We start from the raw sequence: 20,040 nt of genomic DNA on the forward strand, positions 1-20,040 counted from the left end.
ATGCTGAGATTAAAGAACAAAATGAGCTTCTTAAGAAATTTGAAGAAAAATTTGATTTTGTTGAATCCTATCAAACTTATCAGAAAGAGCTTGATAAACTTGAGAATGAAGTAATTCAGACAAAAAAAACAAAAAATTACAAAGGGACATAGATGATTTCCAACAACAGAGAATCTACAAGTGGCGATATCAAACATCCAATAGACATAGGTACAATAGAACTCAAATAAGAGAAAATAACAGTGGGACAGATACTGAAACTGACATCTCAGATAACGAAAGTAATAGAGATGAAATGGAGCCCATGACAAGAGATACTTCAGTACCTATAACACAAGTAAATTTTTTACCATCCACATCACACTCCAACAGAGAGGTGTCTTTTTTAGCATTAAGCCAGCGACAACAACAACAGGTATTAAATACGCCAACAACCAACAAACCGACAAGGGGCAACAAAAGGAAAAATACAGGTCCACAAAGACAGTCAGAGAGAAAGAGAGAGATGAGTCCGTTCACCACGATCAGGACCAACTCATGAGAATTATTAACCTTAGCAAACACACTTTAAATACTAACCACGAAAGTGTTCTCTCTAAAGGGTTAACCTTTTGCCCCACAAATACTTTAAATAAGTTTGAATTAACTAAAGACATTCATTTATTCTCACGCAAACTGTTGCTAAAAAAGATGTATTCAAACAAAATTGATTCCACTCTATCTAAAGAAGAGTTAGACTCCTTGCAAGACTTGGAGGAACTCTTAAGTGACTGATACTGAAACTCAAAAACACCCTTTGGAAGAAAGGGTTAAAACCAAAATCTACATACACCCCCCACCAGCATCTATTTCACCACAAGTTTATGTTTTTTTCCCAGATTGTATGTAAAAAGATAGAAACACTACCTATTTATGATGTGAACAATAACCTCACCCACTCAGTGAGAAGAGCTCTGAATGACATAAAATCATGGACTGACGTAGTCATCAAGCCGTCAGATAAGGGCGGAAACATAGTTGTGTGGCCTAAAGATGATTATGTTGAAGAAGCTATGCAACAACTATCCAACAAAGATTGCTATAAAAAAACTTTTATTTAATCCTCAAACAGAATACTTGGAACAATATAATAAACTCATTTTAAAAGTGTGGAATAATGGAATCATTACTAAAACTGAAAAAAACTTTGATACAAAAGAATCCGACTCTGGCTACTATTTACTTTTTGCCAAAAGTTCATAAGAATTTGACCAAACCACCTGGGAGACCCATAGTATCAGGTAATAATAATCTAACTGAGGCTGCTAGTAAAAAGATAGATCAGAGACTAAGAGAATACCTGACTATGATGCCCTCGTATGTCAGATACTATGGAGGTCTTGAAAATTCTACAAAATGTACATCTGAACCAGGGTGCCTGGCTTATTACAGCAGACGTAGAGTCCTTGTACACCAGTATCAGACATAATGATGGGATACAAGCAGTAAGATACTTCCTATCAACTAATGAATCTGATAACAAAGAACACAATTAGTTTATTTTACTCCTTTTAAAATATGTACTGACCCACAATATCTTAACATTTAAAGATGGCTTTTTCCTACAAACACAAGGTACCGCTATGGGCACCTTGTGTGCCCCAACATATGCTAACCTACTTCTAGGGTTCTGGGAACAAAAAATTGTCTTCTCAGAAGGCATGGAGGCATTCACAAATCATGTGCCCCTATGGATAAGGTACATTGATGATGTACTATTCATTTGGGAAGACACACGTGAACATCTTGATGAATTTCTATCAGTACTCAATGTAAATAATTTGAACATTAAGCTAACATACCAAGCTGATTTACATAAAATAGACTTCCTAGACTTGACAATTACAAAAAACAATGACGGTACCATTACAACAAAGTATTTAGGAAAGAGACATCTACAAACTCTTTGTTACATCAGACAAGTGCACATTCGGGGAGTACTTTAAAAGCCATACCATACGGTGAATTTTTACGATTAAGGAGAAATTGTTCTAATGTGACAATCTACGAACAGGAGAGCAAACTTTTAACAACCAGACTATCACAAAGAGGCTACAGTAATAGAGCCATAAAAAAAGCAAAATGTAAAGCTTTAAAAACCTCTAGGGAGACACTGTTATGCCCAAAAGTCAAAGACAATTCCACAACCATCCCAAGACTGATCACAACATATAATCCTCAAATGCAAAGTGTAATAAAAATATTCAATGAGAACTGGCATATCCTCACCAGTGACCCTGAACTGAAGGATATAATAGGCGACAGAGTGAGAATTGGATACAGGAGACCGATGAATCTTAAAGATCAATTGGTACAAAGCCACTATGTACACATTCCTAAAAAAGGCGATACGGATCCTGGAATGTATCCTTGTGGCACATGCTCAGTCTGTCCTCTTGTGAGAAAGATGAAAGAAATTAAGGACAAACATGGCAAGATTCAAAAACTGAAACATCACCTCACTTGTAGATCCTCAGGGGTCATTTATGTTATTTTCTGCGAATGTGAGAAAGCCTATGTAGGCATGACCACCAGAGAAGCAAGGGTTAGAATATTAGAGCATAAAAACAACATCAAAAACGCAGAAAAAGACCAACGAAACGGAAAAAAAAAAAAAATTACCAGTGTTGCAAAACATTTTTTAATGAAACATCAAAGCCAACACAATCATTTCAAATTCTCTGTTCTTCAGAAAATCTCCCTTGGCATCAGAGGGGGCAGTCTTGAAGATTCACTATTGAAAGCAGAAAGCCGCTGGATACATCTACTCAATACAGTATACCCTTATGGGTTAAATGAATATAACAATTATAATGTTTATTTATAATAATATATCACTACTCAGTTCTGGTCCTACCCCAGCATGTTCAGTAAATATAAGATCTGGTCAAATTCAAACGTGCACAGGTTAATATAAGCTATAACCTATATTACCACTACAATAGTAACACTCGCTATACATTTAGGCAATGTTGTATCTCTCATATCAGCAGAAGCCAGCTCACTATGCTATCGTATTTAGCCAACATCAACATTGTTGACACTTAGCGTTAACCAACCAGAACAATGTACGTTACATTGTTGGAGAACCAATTGGAACACAGGGGCGGGTCTTAGACTTGAATATCACCCGCTCTGAACGGCCGGCGCGTACCCCTCTGAGGAAGCGTTATGTGAAACGCGCGTCAGGGGCACTACCACGAGGTTATGGAATCTCTATTTTAGATGCTTAACTCAGTTTAATATTGGACTAGCACCTCAATAAGTATTACTCTTATTAACAGTGGCAGTTAAACGTTAATCAGGTCTTCGCTATATATTTTTCTTCACTAGCTGACCATATAGCAAGGGCTGTATTTAGGATCCTATACTTATTTTCTCTAAACAAGCGATTATTTAAGGGTATAAAAAGGTACAGACTGCTTAATGCTGCAGATATAATTTCTTTTTACACTAAAAACAGAGCACTGTTGTGTTGAACTAATACATTATCTATATCCTCCGTTAATATATATATAAACATAATATTGTCAGCTCACACTTTTTAACGTGTGCCTGTTACCACAACGATAATCTTGGCAATAATTAGATATATTTGGATAAGATATTGTTGATATAACCTGCGCAAATCTTATAATACTGCAGCTGTTACCTTTTGAGACCTTAAAAAGGTATATTGCTTAATGCTGCAAGATATATTTTCTCTTTTTTTGTACTAAAAACAGAGCACTGTTGTGTCAAACTAATATATTATAAATATAATATTGCCAGCTCACATTTTTTAGTGTGTGCCTGTTACTACAACGATAATCTTGGCAACAATAGATATATTTGGATAAGATATTGTTGACATAACCTGCGCAAATCTTACGTACACCGCAGTTGTTAACTTTTGAGACCTTAAAGGCATATACCAGGTATAAAAGGTATATACTGCTTAATGCTGCAGATACAATTTCCTTTTTGGCACTAAAAACAGAGCACTGTTGTGTTAAACCAATATAATATTTATATTCTCCACTAATATAGATAAATATAATATTGCCAGCTCACATTTTTGAGTGTGTACTTGTTATTATAACGATAATTTTGGCAACAATAGATATATTTGGATAATATATTGTTGATATAACCTGCGCAAATCTTACAACTTTGCAGCTGTTAACTTTTGAGACCTTAAAGGTATACACCATACCTTATAATCGCCATATGCTTTTATTTTAAAAACAATTTAGATATGGTGGATTCTTTGGAGATTCCAATGCACAAATAGATATATCTCATTAAGCATTGTTGGTGCTTTTCAGTACAGGCTAACTAACATATTAGACTCTTTACGCTACCACTGTTTATATTATTTTGTTTACTCCTGGAGGCTAATCATATTTGTATAAACATATATATTATATGTACCCTTTGTGAGTAACCAACTAGCATTACACAGGTGCATTCTAGATAATTTTATTATCTGAGTTTCAGCAAGTTTTAACTGTATGTGTGTGTGTGCGTGAGTACCAGTCCTGCTGGACTATCATATATACTTTTTTCTCCAAATAAAGTTATTTAGTGTAAATGGGTATGTCTGTGATATTTTATAAATATCTCAATCTTTTGCTCTAATTTGAAGAATATTTCTACAGTGGGCTCTAAGCATTGAAACAGTCCAGTAACCAGCAGTATTTTTTCTCTCTGTTGCAAATCTTTTTTGCATCCTCTTGTACATTCTGATGTATATTACTGCTTCAGGTTCTGGAATTTAAGGGTTACAAGCAATAAATATTTTTTAATTTATCCCTTAAATTGTTACTAATAAACCCACCCAAATTTTCCCTCACCTTCTTTCCCCGTAAACACAACAGGAATGTCTTGAAATTACAAGGTGTTTACTGTCCATTTAAGAGAAACAAACATTTTTTTCTCTCTCACAATTATGTGAAACAATGTGACTACAATATATTTTAACCCTTTTTATACCCCAAAGTTTAATTTTTTTTTATGGGTTTTTCACGTCACAGGTGGTACAGCTAATCAGCTGTATGGACCGTGCCATTCAGCAGACTCCCGATGGTAAGCGCTACCAGGATGATTCACAGATGACAGATCATATGTGTACAGTGAAACTGCCACGTGAAAACAGTGTATCTTTAAGGGATACTAAACCCATTTTTTTTCCTTATATGATTTAGATAGAGCAGGCAATTTTAAGCTACTTTTTAATTTACTCCTAATATCAATTTTTCGTTCTTTTGCCATCTTTATTTTAAAAAGCAGGAATCCAACATAAGGAGCCACCCCTTTTTTGTTCAGAACTCTGGATAGCGCTTGCGGATTAGTGGGTACATTTAGCCACCAATTGGCAAGTTGTACCCAGGTGCTCAAACAAAGATGGGGCAGCTCAAACTTACATTCCTGCTTTTTCAAATAAGGATAACAAGAGAATGAAGAAAAATTGATAACAGGAGTAAACTAGAAAGTCACTTAAAATTTGCCTGCTCTATCTGAATCATTAAAGAAAAAAATTGTGTTTATGATCGTATGGTTCACTGCCTGTTGTGAGAGAGCCTGTGCTGTTTTGAGCTCCTGGAGGGAATCACCAAATCCCTGAAAGCATAAACCAGTAAAAATCTGTTTAATATTTTATAAACAATATTTATTAGAAAAAAAAATATTTAACTCCTTCCATGGAATATTTTTCAAGATTAGCACTTTTATGAAATTAATTTATGAGAAAATCAGTTTTGAGCTTAAAGGGACACTATACCCAAACATTTTCTTTCATGATTAACGTAGATAATACAATTTTAAACAACATTCCAATTTACTTCTATTACCTAATTTGCTTCATTCTTTAGATATACTTTAATGAAGAAATAGCAATGCACACGGTGAACCAATCACAGGAGGCATCTATGTTCAGCTACCAATCAGCAGCTACTAAGCATATCTAGATATGCTTTTCAGCAAAGAATATCAAGAGAATGAAGCAAAATAGATAATAGAAGTAAATTAGAAAGTTGTTTATAATTGTATGCTCTTTCTAAATCATGAAAGAAAAAATTTGGGTTTCATGTCCCTTTAAAGTCCAAAGTTCACACTCACAGAGCTATAATATACATTGAAAAATCAAAGCATTAAAGGGACATTCCAGTCAAAATTTAATTGCACATACATATATTACATCTTTGAATAGAAACATTTGCAGTATACTTGTATTGGCAAACATGCTTCTATTAAGAGTTATCACTGTTTTAGTGTTATCATTTTTCTCTGCACGTGCATGTGAAGCATAGCTAGATATTTTTACTGCACCCACACATTAAATACTGCAGCTGCTCAGATCCTCAGTGGGGCTTGTATCATGTCAGCAATTAAATTGTGTCATTACCAGACGATACAAGCACCTTAGGCTCTCTGAGCAAGTGCTGTAAATGCTGGTGCACGGTGCAAACTTAAATACACTTTTGAAACAGCTATAGCTTTTATTAGAAGCATTTTTGCTAATGCATGTATATTACAAAATTGCTTCTGTTCAATACCGAAATGCACCCATTTGGTTTCTAATTTTGGCTGGAATATCCCTTTAAGTAGTATCTGCTTGACCCCTGCTACTTGTCAGTAGTACAAAATACCTGAATCCTTTATCCTCAAGCGCCACAATTCTACAGAAATGTTGAAATGTGGCTCAAACTAATAAAGAATATGTGGTTGAAGTTTGGCCATTAAAAAACAATTACATAAAAAAAAAAAAAAAGTGTTAAAGGAATAGTTTAGTCAAAATTAAACTTTCTTGATTCAGATAAAGCAGCAATTTTAAGAAACTTTCTAATTTACTCCTATTAACATTTTTTCTTCCTTTTCTTGGTATTTTTATTCGAATGAAAGCTTAGGAGTCGGCCCATATTTGGTTCCGCACCAGAGTAGCGCTTGCCGATTGGCTGGCTACATTAAGACACCAATCAGAAAGGGCTACCCAGGTTCTGAACCAAAAATGGAAAGGCTCCTAAGCTTACATTCTGGCTTTTCAAATAAAGATACTAAGAGAAAAAAAATAGACGTTAATTAGAAAGTTGCTTGACATTTTACACTATCTGATCATGAACGTTTCATTTTGACTAGCATGTTCCTTTAATTCCTTACAAAAAAAATCTACACACTCTCCTAAATGTTTAGTTACTGCGAGACTGAATAAAACCATTATAGTTTGTGTCCCAATAACCTATTTTGTGGGGGTTAGATAAACAGATATCTAGGCTAACTATTGTAAAAATGACATGCTTTAATGAATAAGAGTATGGGACCTTAGGAATAGAATGTCCTCTTACATACATAATAAGAACTCACAAAAACAAAACAATTATTGCTATTGTTCCTGCCAAATTATTTTCAGCTCTCTACTTTTCTAAGAATTTTACCAGTTAGTAGATTTGCATGATTTCTAGTTGTCATAGAAAATGACAAAGGCAGATCGACGTAGGTCTTGACTTTACAGCTGCATTATTGAGGTCAGCTAATTTCATTAAAAGGGACAGTCAAGTCCAAAAAAACACTTTCATGTTTCAAATAGGGCATGTAATTTTAAACAACTTTCCAATTTACTTTTATCACCAATTTTGCTTTGTTCTCTTGGTATTCTTAGTTGAAAGCTAAACCTAGGAGGGTCATATGCTAATTTCTTAGACGTTAAAGGCCACCTCTAATCTAAATGCATTTTGATAGTTTTCCACCACTAGAGGGCATTAGTTCACGTGTTTCATATAGATAACATTGAGCTCAGGCACGTGAATTTACCATGGAGACAGCTCTGATTGGCTAACATGCAAGTCTGTCAAAAGAACTAAAATAAGGGGGCAGTCTGCTGAGACTTAGATTCAAGGTAATTACAGAGGTAAAACGTGTATAATTATAACTGTGTTGGTTATTCAAAACTGGGGACTTGGTAATTGAGGGATTATCTATCTTTTAAAACAACAAAAATTCTGGTGTTGACTGTCCCTTTAAACGTTTATAACGTCATAAAAGAGGGCTGAAGGAAATGCCATTTCAGATAACAACATTAGCACATGGAGATACACTGGGCTCGATTTATCAAGCCCTTCTCTCCCCTTGAACTGCAGATTCGCACAAGCAGTGGTCCTGCCCTGTTCACCTGACCGGGGAAATTGACAGCTCCTGTCCCCCGTGATTGGTTGTGCGCGGGCAGGGTGGCACAGCAGTGCTTGTGTGCAATGGTAAACATGGTCAGCAGATTGCTGAATGAGAGATTAGAAGTGGGACACTGTGGTTGAGCTCCTAATTCAGGTAATATAGGGGGTGCAATTTATGATCCTTGGGAAGACAGGGGCGTACATATTCGCCCCTGTCCGCTGCCCACAAGCACTTGTGTGCAACCCCACACCCTGCCCGCACATGCTTGGCTGTGCGCGGGCAGTGTTTGCACAGAGCGCACAGGAGTGCTTGTGTGCAATCATAAATGTGGGCATTGGATTTCTGCCCGCCAGGCGGACAGGGGCAAATATGTATGGCCCGTCTGCCCATGGTTGATAAATCAAGCCCACTATATTACCAAAGTATGTGGACTGTGAAACCTCTCATAATAATAGGGTTCAGGTGTTTCAGCCACACCCATTGCTAACAGGTGCCATGAAATCTTCATAGACAAACATTGGCAGTACAAAGTACTATAGAGCTCAGTGACGTTAAAATGTGGCACTGTCATAGGATGCTACCTTTTACACAAGTCAGTTTGAGAAATGTCAGCCCTACCTGATCTGTAACGGACAGCTATAAGTTATTGGGAAGTGGAAACAACTAAGAGCAACAGCAGCCCAGCCATGAAACGGTTAGATGGATACATTCAGAAGTTTTGTTTACTGTGACAAATGCAGAAGGCGGCGGCACTCTTTTAAAAGTGTGCACACACACAGAAACACAGCAAAACTCCATAAAATCCCATTATTTACAGTAAAGGGCTTAATTAGGAGCTCAACCACAGTGTCCCACATCCAATCTCTCATTCAGACACTTGGGAACCATAAAGGCTGCCTATCTGTATTACACATAAGACTGCCATAGGATGAATACAGCCCCCTTATACCCATTCTGGTTTGGTATGGAATTTTTACTTACCTACTTGCCTCTGCAATATTTTAATTTCCCTTTAAATTTTTAGCAACAATTTATCCCACCTAGCACTGGCATTGTCCTCGCCCAAAATGTCTCAAGAATGCCCAGGGCACTCAGCAAGCAAACATTAACTTTTTAAGTACCAATGCAGTTGTCAACTTGAAATGCCAACTTTTATCTTTGTCCACTGTACTGCTGAAATGGACGTTTCCCCCCTGTACCTACAGGCTCTCTTTAAAGCCACTCTCTTATTTCAACCCATTAGAGAAGCCAGTTGGTAAAGCTCTGATTCTTTCTAATGGATGCCACCAATTTGGTACGCATGTATTGTTGCATTCGGTGATAGAAGCAGTGCGCTTTCACTAATTTGTGAAGTTTCTGGCTTTTTCTCAGCTGTACCTTACACTTTAGATTAGCTCACAGAAAGCAGAAGAGTAACATTTTTGCAGTTTTCAACAGTTTAAAAGTTACATAACAAATATAAAAGCCCTCAGAATAATAAAATGAAATGAGAAATGACTGCTCTGTATTGCGTCTGATGAAGTGCATGATATAGCTTCTCAAGGAAACAATATCACCGATTGGTGAACGTGAAACACTACTGTCGCAGGGTGCAGCAATACTTAACCCCTTCCCGCCGTTAGGGCATTCCCTGCTGTCCTAACTGCGCTGGGCTTTTGTCCTGAAGTCATAGCCGCTTCCTAAATGGGATTGTGGGCTGGAGGCCGTGCCTAGTATCATAGCCATTCCCCCCCTGACCCAATCATTTATCAAATACATTTTTACTTATTTGTTTACATCAGAACTTTGTTCCGATGTAGACAAATAAGTCCCAGCAGGAAGGTGTTAAAGGGACAGTCTACTTAATTGTTTTTATTGTTTAAAAATATAGATAACGCCTTTACTATTCATTCCACAGCTTTGCACAACCAACATTGTTATATTAATATTCTTTATGACCTCTAAGTTTGCCTGTTTCTAAGGAAGCCCCTTGTCTCAGTCCATTGTATTAGCTTTTTAAATCTTGCACAAAAGACAGACAGTACTAGTTTGTGTGTGCCATATAGTTAATATTGTGCTCACTCCAGTGGAGAATGATAAAGGTTATGCAAGAACCAGCACTGATTGGCTAAAATGCAAGATTGTAAAAAGCACTTAGGATAAGGGGCAGTCTGCAGGGGCTTAGATACAAGGTAATCATAGAGGTAAAAAGTATATTAATATAACAGTGTTGGTTATTCAAAACCAGGGAATGGGTAATAAAGGGATTAAGGGCTAGATTTATCAAAGGCTAGGCGAACTCTATATGTGCCTCGCCTGTAACTGCGCCCCAGTTCGCCTCCGGAGAAGCGCACATGTGCGCCTGAATTTATCAAAAAAAATAGACGTAACTTTGTGCAGGAGAGCTGGGACGTAATAATTATAAATTTTGCCTGTCGGAAACAGCATTTACTCCCTATTTATCACAGTACATCCCTATAAATATTTACGCCGCCATGTTTTGGTTATTAAAAAAACGTTTTTTAAGTTAATATTTATATTATATAATGTTTCTGTGCTGTTTTTGCCATATGTTGATAATTTAAGATTGCAAACATAAATATATCAATATATCGAGAGATATAGATAGATATATATATATATATATATATATATATATATATATATATATATATATATATAGATAGATAGAGATATATATATATAGATAGAGATAGAGATATATATATATAGATAGAGATATATATATATATAGATAGAGATAGATATATATATATATATATATAGATAGAGAGAGAGAGAGAGAGAGAGATATATATATATATATATATAAATAAAAAACTGTTGGTACCCATATGCGCCAGTGGAAGCGCACATTTCTGGCAATAACAGTCTCTTCTTGGCGCTGAGCTTTTCAAAAATTAGTTAAAAGAAGAAAGTACTGCATCACAAGATGTAAAAGCATGTATTATAATGTTGTTCGCCTCAGTCTGTATGGCGAAATATACGACACGCAATTGAAGCCAAAATTGCAGTTCCCTATGGGCGCAAAGCAATGATAAATAAGAAAATGGGCGTATTTGTAGGTCGAGCTGTTAAATTACGCCTATTACTAAATGTATATTGTTGCACTCTGCAGTGCGCCTAGGCGAATGCAAGCGGAGTGCGAAGAATTTTTTTTAGATCTGCGCAATTATAGGCGCAGAGTGCTGTGATGAATATGACGATCAGGTTGTACTATTTTGGACGGGATTAAAGGAGAATGGCTTTGATAAATCTAGCCCTTTAACTATTCTTTTTAAACAATTACAATTTTCAAGAAGACCGTCCCTTTATAGTTCAAGATGGCGACGCCCAGTGTGAAGACTCAGAACTTCACTAACCAACTGTTTGAAAAGTCAAAGTAAGAGAATAGCTTTGAAGAGAGCCGCAGCCACAGGGTGACATCAATAGCATGACGAGTAGTAACCCTGCTACTGTAGAAGGATCCAGAGGTTTAAAGGGACACAGAACCCAGTTTTGATTCAGATAGAGCATGCAATTTTAAGCAACTTTCCAATGTACTCCTATTATCATTTTTTCTTCATTCTCTTGCTATCATTATTTGAAAAAGAAGGCATCTAAGCTATTTTTTTGGTTCAGAACAATGGAGAGCACTTGTTTTGGTGGGTGAATTTATCCACCAATCAGCAAGAACAACACAGGTTGTTCACAAAAAATGGGCCGGCATCTAAACTTACATTCTTGCATTTCAAATAAAGATACTAAGAGAATTAAGAAAATTTGATAATAGGAGAAAATTAGAAAGTTGCATGCTCTATCTGAAAAGAAAAAAAATTGGGTTCAGTGTCCCTTTAACGTTACAGAATATAAATCAGGAAAGGTTTTTAAATATAGACATATTAATCCTTCCTGCCAGGACCTATTTTTCTACATCGTGACAAGGTTCCAATGTAAACAAATAATTAAAAATTGAAATCACGCAATAACATGATTGATAGGATTGGGTCAAGGGTAATGCCTATAACGCTAGGCACGCCCTCCAGCCCACCATCCCATTTAGTAAGCTGCTGTGGCTTCAGGATAGCCAAACAGCTAGGATGTTCCATAACGTCCTAACGGCGCTAAAGCCCAGCACAGTTCGGACGGCATGGAATGTCCAAACGGCGGCAATACACAAAAACAGATAAAGGCCAGAAGTAAACTTTTATGTTTGCTAATTCTTAAGATTTGTCAATGTCTGAAATATATACAAATAACTACATCCACCAGGCTAGAATAATCTTATTCTAGTTTACAAGTTACTTAACCACCTAATTTTAACGACTGGCAAAAGTCTAATTTATTACTTTACAGTATTTGGTGCATTTAGTTTTTGTGCTGCCCTAAACACAAAATGTGATTATAGTAGCCCTGTGTTTCCCTCAACCAAAAGCCAGGAATGCACAGGGGTTTCCTGAAACAAAATTAGATAGCCAGGGATTTTTTTTAATGATTTGTAAGAAATTAAAATTGTGGATGGCATAGGATTGAGAAAGCATCATGCCATACAACTGCCACTTACAATTTGCTTCTCCCTATAAAATCAGCTGCTTTAGACATAGGCCTAGTTAGACTACGTACAGCTTTATTCTACAGGAGAGCGCTCCCAGACACACGCAGTAATGGGGGATTTTGCATATGTCTATAAGCCATCATATGTCACACACTCCCAGGACTGTGTAGACATATATACATGTATATGGAAGTCTGTGCTGAGAAAACCTTTAAAGGACCCATCCTCCTCCCCAAAGCATGTGCAGTGAACCAATCAGCTCACTGTCTCATTGTATACCATTGCCACAACCACCTAAACCAATCAAGGGGAACGTAACATAATACAGCATATCAATGACTAAATTGAAACCTTTATTTTGTATTTGAAAAATACATCTAGCTGTTTTTATTATATTTTAAACTAAATGTTAATGGATATACAGATTGGGATGGAATATATGTATTTATTACATAACTTCTATCTCCCTTACTACAGCATCCCTGAGAGTAGTAAAAAAAAAAAAAAAGTTTCAAAGTAAAATTACAGGAAAACATGGCAACATAAATAATGAAAGTACTTGTTTTTTGCAACATATAGTCCCTTTAAAATTAAACTGTAATAGTTTTCATTCATTATATTAATGGTGCTTACTGACATAAAATAATCTATACTAAAGTAAATTAAACTGTGCCATCATAAATGGGGCTCCTATCTTACTCAAAAATACATGACCAACATGTGATCTATAGTAAAAGGTGGTAGGTAGTTCATTGTCTAACCTCAGATCAGACCCACAGACATGATGCAATCCGTGTCAGCCATATGTCCACACCAGTTGTCAGATCTGACAGACAATGGCCAGTTTTCATACATATTTTACTGGACAGCCATTAAAACACCCCTAACCCTTTAAATAATGAACAGATGTGAGGCGTATCTCTTACAAGGATATCAAGTGTTAATACATATCGATAACAATGCAAGTTTCCTAACACTTTATAATGCCATATAAAACTAATTTGATCACCTGGGTATATGCTTGCCATTCCAAGTACCCTGTGGGCACATAATGGCATCACTGTAGCGTGGCTGTGCAACGCAGAAATTACCTCTGTATTGTACTTCCCCAGGACTGCTTCTATGTCGTCAGCTTTTCCCAAGCCGACTTTGGCCAGCACGGTATCCACGTCCATTCTAACGATCAAGGAAACTTGAGTGTTGTTAACTAGAACAAAACCTTTCACATATTCACAAAGCTTCCAATTCTGAGCATGCGCATACTCAAGCTTGCAACCTAACCAATGTGTACGGCTCCACCTATCTTGAGCGATCACATTTACATCGTCACAGTGCGCATATGCGCTGTAGATTCCCATATAAACACACAACTCGAAGAAACTTGCTTGCAAAATAGCGGGACTACCTAGCTTGCTCATTCATATACATACTACGCTGTTCAATAACATAGGTTTTTTTTTAAAACAAGCTTTATGGACAACGAACGCAATTTGTTAACAATGTGGTGAAACCATTATTGTACCATCAGTTATGTAAGACCTAAAAGGGACATTTGTTTTTTTGGTAACCTGCACGGTAATGGATAAAAAAAAAATCTTTATATAAAAAAAAATAATAATAAAATACTAAAACTTTTTTTATTATGTAAAATGTAGTTAAAAAAAAACGCAGGTGAAAGAGCAGCAAATGTAATACTTTTTTTGTAAAAAATAAAAAGCTGTTTAATTTTGGAAAAGGAAATGTATGTTTGTTCAGAACAGGTGTGGATAAAAGTCGGATCCTGCCGGTTCCATGTCTTAATTTAGACAAATACACACAAATGTAAGTGTTTTCCACACAAACACATCCAGACACTTCTGGATCCTTCAATTTTTTACACAAAAACATCTGGGTCCTTCAGAACCAACACTTTTGTACAGAAAAACAGTCGGATCCTGCCGGTTCCATGTCTAATTTAGACAGATACACACAAATTTAAGTGTTTTCCACACAAACACATTTAGACGCTTCTGGATCCACAATTTTTTTACACAAAAACATCTGAGTCCTTTCAGAACCAACACATTTTTATGGGAAAAAGCCGGATCCATGTTTAATTTAGACAAATATACACAAATTTAAGTGTTTTCCACACAAACACATCCAGACACTTCTGGATAGGCTTACCAGAAGTCCCACTTTTACTGGGATTGTCCCGGTTTGGAGGCGCTGTCCCAGTGTCCCACCCAGTTGTTCATTCTGTCCCAGTAGGGTTGCCACCTCCAGGTTTCAAATCATGTGTCCGGGTTTCAGACTACCTGAAACCCAGACACATTATTCAAAATGACTGGACTGTAACTCTCCAGCATAGTTGGATGCTGTTACTTTGTTACATACAGCCCTGCTTAGCTTAACGTTCGTGCCCTTCAAAGTTTACATTTAGTAATACAGGCTGAGTGAGCAGCATAGTTTTTTTTAATTTTGTAGTACTACTTGGTTTATTTTTCTAAGAATTTAACACCCACCAACCCCTGGTGACATTGCTGGTAATACACCTTTAGGGGAATCATATGGGTATGATTAGGAAGTACAGACAGGCAGGATTTTTGGCCTGGATCTTGCTTTACTTCATGCAGAATAGCATTTTGGCTATAATCTTCCTGCATTATGGTATAGAGTAGCCTCTTAAACAGCTTTAGCAGGTACGTGCTTCTTTTTTACTTTCATTCAATGTTGTATTTATGCCTTATCATAGTTGCCAACATTTAAAAAAAAATTCCAGGGACACTTTGCAGAAGAGCAAGCAAGCGGGTTACTGGAGTATTGACAACGTACTGTTCAACTGCTCCGCCCACTCAGTTCTGCAATCAAAACCCACCCATTTGAAAGTAATAGTATAATTTAGACTTATCCATAGTTTATTATACAGATTACAGCACCAAGCTCTTACAATTACCCAGTCTCTGGAACACATTCTGGGCAAATGGTTATTTTTACAACACAGCATCAAAATAAGAAAGACAAATAATATGTGAACCCATTCAATAATAATAACAATATTCCATTAGGAATGAATTATATTTAAGTAATACACTATATCTATTTATCATCTATCTGTATATATGTATGTGTATATATATATATATATATATATATATATATATATATATATATATATATATGCAAACAACAAATGTTGTGCAAAAGAGATTTTCAGGGACATTTCCAGGGACAAAAAAAATCCAGGGACATACAACAAAATCCAGGGACTGTCCCTGGAAATCAGGGACTGTTGGCAACTATGGCCTTATCAGTATTTGGCTCTGTTCCTTAATTAGACACATAACACACATATTACACTGCAGATATTAAATTGTGAAATTGATAATTATGAAAGTGATAATTATGCTTGATGTTTGGCATTATTTAGAATCTGAGATTTAGATTAACGATTTATTTGCTATGACAACGTAATGGTGCCTTTTTCACTAGGGGGTGGTGTTATGGTCTATTTAAACTGTGTGATTCACTTGTTTGACTGAGGAAGGGTAGAGTATCCACGAAACATTACACACATAAAAGCTACTACTTTAAAAAGACCGGTAATTGCCACGCCCCCTTGACCACGCTCCTGACCACACCCCCACTGGCACCGCACCAGGTGGTCCCAGTTTCACCTCTAAAAATTATGGTAAGCCTATTCTGGATCCTTGAATTTTTTACACAAAAACATCTGGGTCCTTCAGAACCAACACTTTTGAACAGAAAAACAGCCGGATTCTGCCGGATCCATGTCTAACTTAGACAGATACACACACATTTAAGTGTTTTCCACACAAACACATCCAGCCACTTCTCAATCCAACAATATTTTGCACAAAAACATCTGGATCTTACCAGAACCAGCCTTTTTTTTAGCGGAAAAATAGTTGGATCCATATCCTATTTAGACAGACACACACACAAATTCAGGTATTTGCCAAACAAACACATCCATACACTACACTGCTGAATCTAATGCTATTTTATACAAACACATCTGGTAACTTCCAGAACCGTCTATATTTAAAGGGATACTAACCCCTCATTTTTTCTTTCATGATTCAGATAGAGCATGCAATTTTAAGCAACTTTCTAATTTACTCCTATTATCCGTTTTTCTTTGTTCTCATGTTATCTTGATTTGAAAAAGCATTAATAAAAGGTTAGGAGCCGGCCCATTTTTTAGTTCAGCACCTTGGTAGAGCTGCTGATTGGTTTGCTACATTTAGCCACAAATCAGCAAGTGCTAACCATGTGCTGAACAAAAAATGGTCTGGCTCTAAAGCTTACAGTATTGCTTTTTCAAATCAAGATAGCAAGAGAATAAAGAAAAATTGATAATAGGAGTAAATTAGAAAGGTGCTTAAAATTTTATGCTCTATCTGAATCATGAAATAAAAAAAAATTGGGTTTAGTATCCCTTTAACAAAAAAAAAGCTGCATTCTGCTGGATCCATCTCTAATTTAGTGTTTTCTATACAAATACATCTATACACTGGTGGATCTATAACTATTTTTGACAAAAAAAAAATCTAGATTCAACTAGCACCATCTCTTTTTAACAGAAAAACAACTGGATCCTGCCTGATCCATGGATAACTTACACAGACACACAAATATCCAGATGTTTTCCACACAAACATATCCAGACTTTTATTTCAGAAAAATAGCCACAACCACTAATTTAGACAGACACATATAAATGTAAGTGCTTTCCACACAAAAACATCCAGACTCTGCTGGAACTAATGCTATTTTAGACAACAACAAAAAATAGACAGACCCTGCCTTATCCATATCTAATTTATACTGACACATATAAAATCCAAATGTTTTCCATGCAAACTCAAGTAGACATTGCTGGATCCAATGCTATTATACATTACATTTCTGTGTCTATCTATCTAAATTAAACAGGGATCTTTTAAATTAGACATGGATCTATCAGTTTATTTTATACAAAGTGAAAGGATCCAGAAGTTTTTGTGTAAAATATTGTTGGATCCAGAAGTATCTGGATGTGTTTGTTTGGAAAACACATTTGTGTGTATCTGTCTAAATTAGACATGGATCCGGCAGGATCCTGCTGTTTATCTGTAAAAAAAAAAAAAGTGTTGGTTTTGAAAGGAGCCAGATGTTTTTGTGTAAACAATTTTTGGATCCAGAAGTGTCTGGATATTTGTGGGTGGAAAACACTTACATTTTTGTGTATCTGTCTAAATAAGAGATGGATCTGGTAGGATCTGGCTGTTTTTCCATAAAAAAAAAAGTTGGTTCTGGAAGGACCCAGATGTTTTTGTGTAAAATATTGTTGGATTCAGAAGTGCCTGGATGTGTTCATGTGGAAAACACTTCAATTTGTGTATATCTGTCTAAATTAGACATGGATCCGGCTGTTTTTCAATAAAAAATCATTTATACTGGAAGGACCACAGGGCCGGATTAGGCCGCCGGGATACCGGGAAAAATCCTGGCGGCCCGGGCCATCAGGGCCCAGGGTGTGCCGGTACTAGCTGCAGGTGAGGGAGCAGCAGAGCGGCCAGCGGCCGCCCTGCTTTTTGGACAGACACTGACAGACTGTGTGAATGTACTCAAGTCAAGCTAGCAGCTGATCAGGAAGGATGGGGCAGTGCAGTGCCGCCGTGGCTGCTCAGGACTGAGTTCGGAACCAGTCGGGCAGCTCCAAGCCTCCAATTGGCAATTTGGGTGGGCCGGTAAAAAAAAAGGCCCAGGGTGTGCCGGTACTAGCTGCAGGTGAGGGAGCAGCAGAGCGGCCAGCGGCCGCCCTGCTTTTTGGGCAGACAGTGACACTAACACTGTGTGAGTGTACTCGACTCTCGAGTCAAGCTAGCAGGCTGCAGCTGATCAGGATGCATCTTGCTGCAGTGCAGTGCTCAGGACTGAGGACAGGTCAGGTGCCGGTCGGGCAGCACCAAGCCTCCAATTGGCAATTTGCATATTGCATCATCATGGTGCATCTTCAGTTCTTCACGATATCACGCCGCTGCCGGCCGCAATACTCACTCACTGCCACTGAGGGAGGTAATATTACAGGGGCGGAGTGAACGTCACGTGAGCACACTCACAGTCTCACGCAACAAGACTCCAGGAGGGAGCCGAGTAAGGAGGCCACGTGGACAGACTCCAGACAGCAGACAGTCAGTGTCACCGGACTGGTCATAGCTACAGGCCAGGGATCAGATCATCAGAAGAAAGAAAACAAGATCTACTTGAAAAGAAAGGTAGGGACGACTAGGTTTAAAATGATGTATTACTGAATGCTGCCATGCCCAGTGCCTGGCTGAAAATTGTGTGACAGTCTCAGAGAAGTGTTTAGATAGACATACATTTGCCCTAAACCAGTCCACTAGGCCTGTCAAAAATAATCGTTTTGACGATGCATCGCGATGCGGCATGAAACGATTCTGCATCGATGCGCTGAGACGCGATAATCGATTAACGTTACCCACGTGACCAGCCTCCAGGACAAGTAACAGAAAGTGCGCGAAAGTGCGCGGTACATCGTTTTGACGTCACTGACGTCACGTCACCCAATAAAGCAACATGGGCGCTCCATGGGCCGTCTCTGGAAGTGCCGAAGTTACGCAGTAGGAGCAAAGCAGGAGTCTGTTGCCTGAGATTGATGATGGTGAATGTGATGACGATTCCGACTCCGAGTATACACGGCGGTATACAGCTACACGGCGGGCTCATTTTTATTTTGTGGGAGACAGAGGAGGAGACCTATGGTGAGAATTAGACTAACTAACTGCTTAGTTACCAAAACGTCGTACATTTTGCCAATGCCATGCCATAATTGCCATTGCCATGCCTATTGCCTCAACTGCCTACTTGGCCTTGCCATAGGTAAACTAATTATTAACTTACTTAAAGAGCAAATCAATAAGGGGTACACATTTATTACACAATAAGGGGTACAATTAAATACTTGCCTTATTTACTTAACGTAGTATGTACTACTACTACTGCTGAGCTGACTGAGGCTCAGGCTGCTGCATAATTAATTGCTGCATTACTGAATAATTTGCATATATAAAAAATGTATTATAAATAAATATAGTATACTATTATTGTCTAATGTCTCTATTAGTCTAATCTGTATCTATCTATATCTACATGTTTTTCACATGGATGGATGGCCTGGTCTGAAGTTCTAATATTTTAATAATATACACTTTTTAATTTTATATATAATAATAGTATTTATTTTTTTAATATAATACATTTTATATATGCAATTTAATATGCAATTGCATGCATGTGCTGACTCTGAGTGCTCT

The 20,040-nt window shown here is 37.2% G+C and overlaps 1 long non-coding RNA gene across 1 annotated transcript in view; it reads right to left on the reverse strand.

Moving 5' to 3' along the window:
• LOC128662433 (uncharacterized) overlaps positions 1-13,971 on the reverse strand; it is a 53,012-nt gene extending 39,041 nt beyond the window's left edge. Inside the window, exon 1 of the long non-coding RNA XR_008402779.1 lies at positions 13,810-13,971. This is a non-coding gene — a long non-coding RNA (uncharacterized LOC128662433). The remainder of the gene's footprint in view (positions 1-13,809) is intronic.
• Between the last annotated feature and the right edge of the window lie 6,069 nt (positions 13,972-20,040).

Source organism: Bombina bombina, chromosome 6 (genome assembly GCF_027579735.1).
Source record: "Bombina bombina isolate aBomBom1 chromosome 6, aBomBom1.pri, whole genome shotgun sequence".
NCBI lineage: Eukaryota > Metazoa > Chordata > Amphibia > Anura > Bombinatoridae > Bombina > Bombina bombina.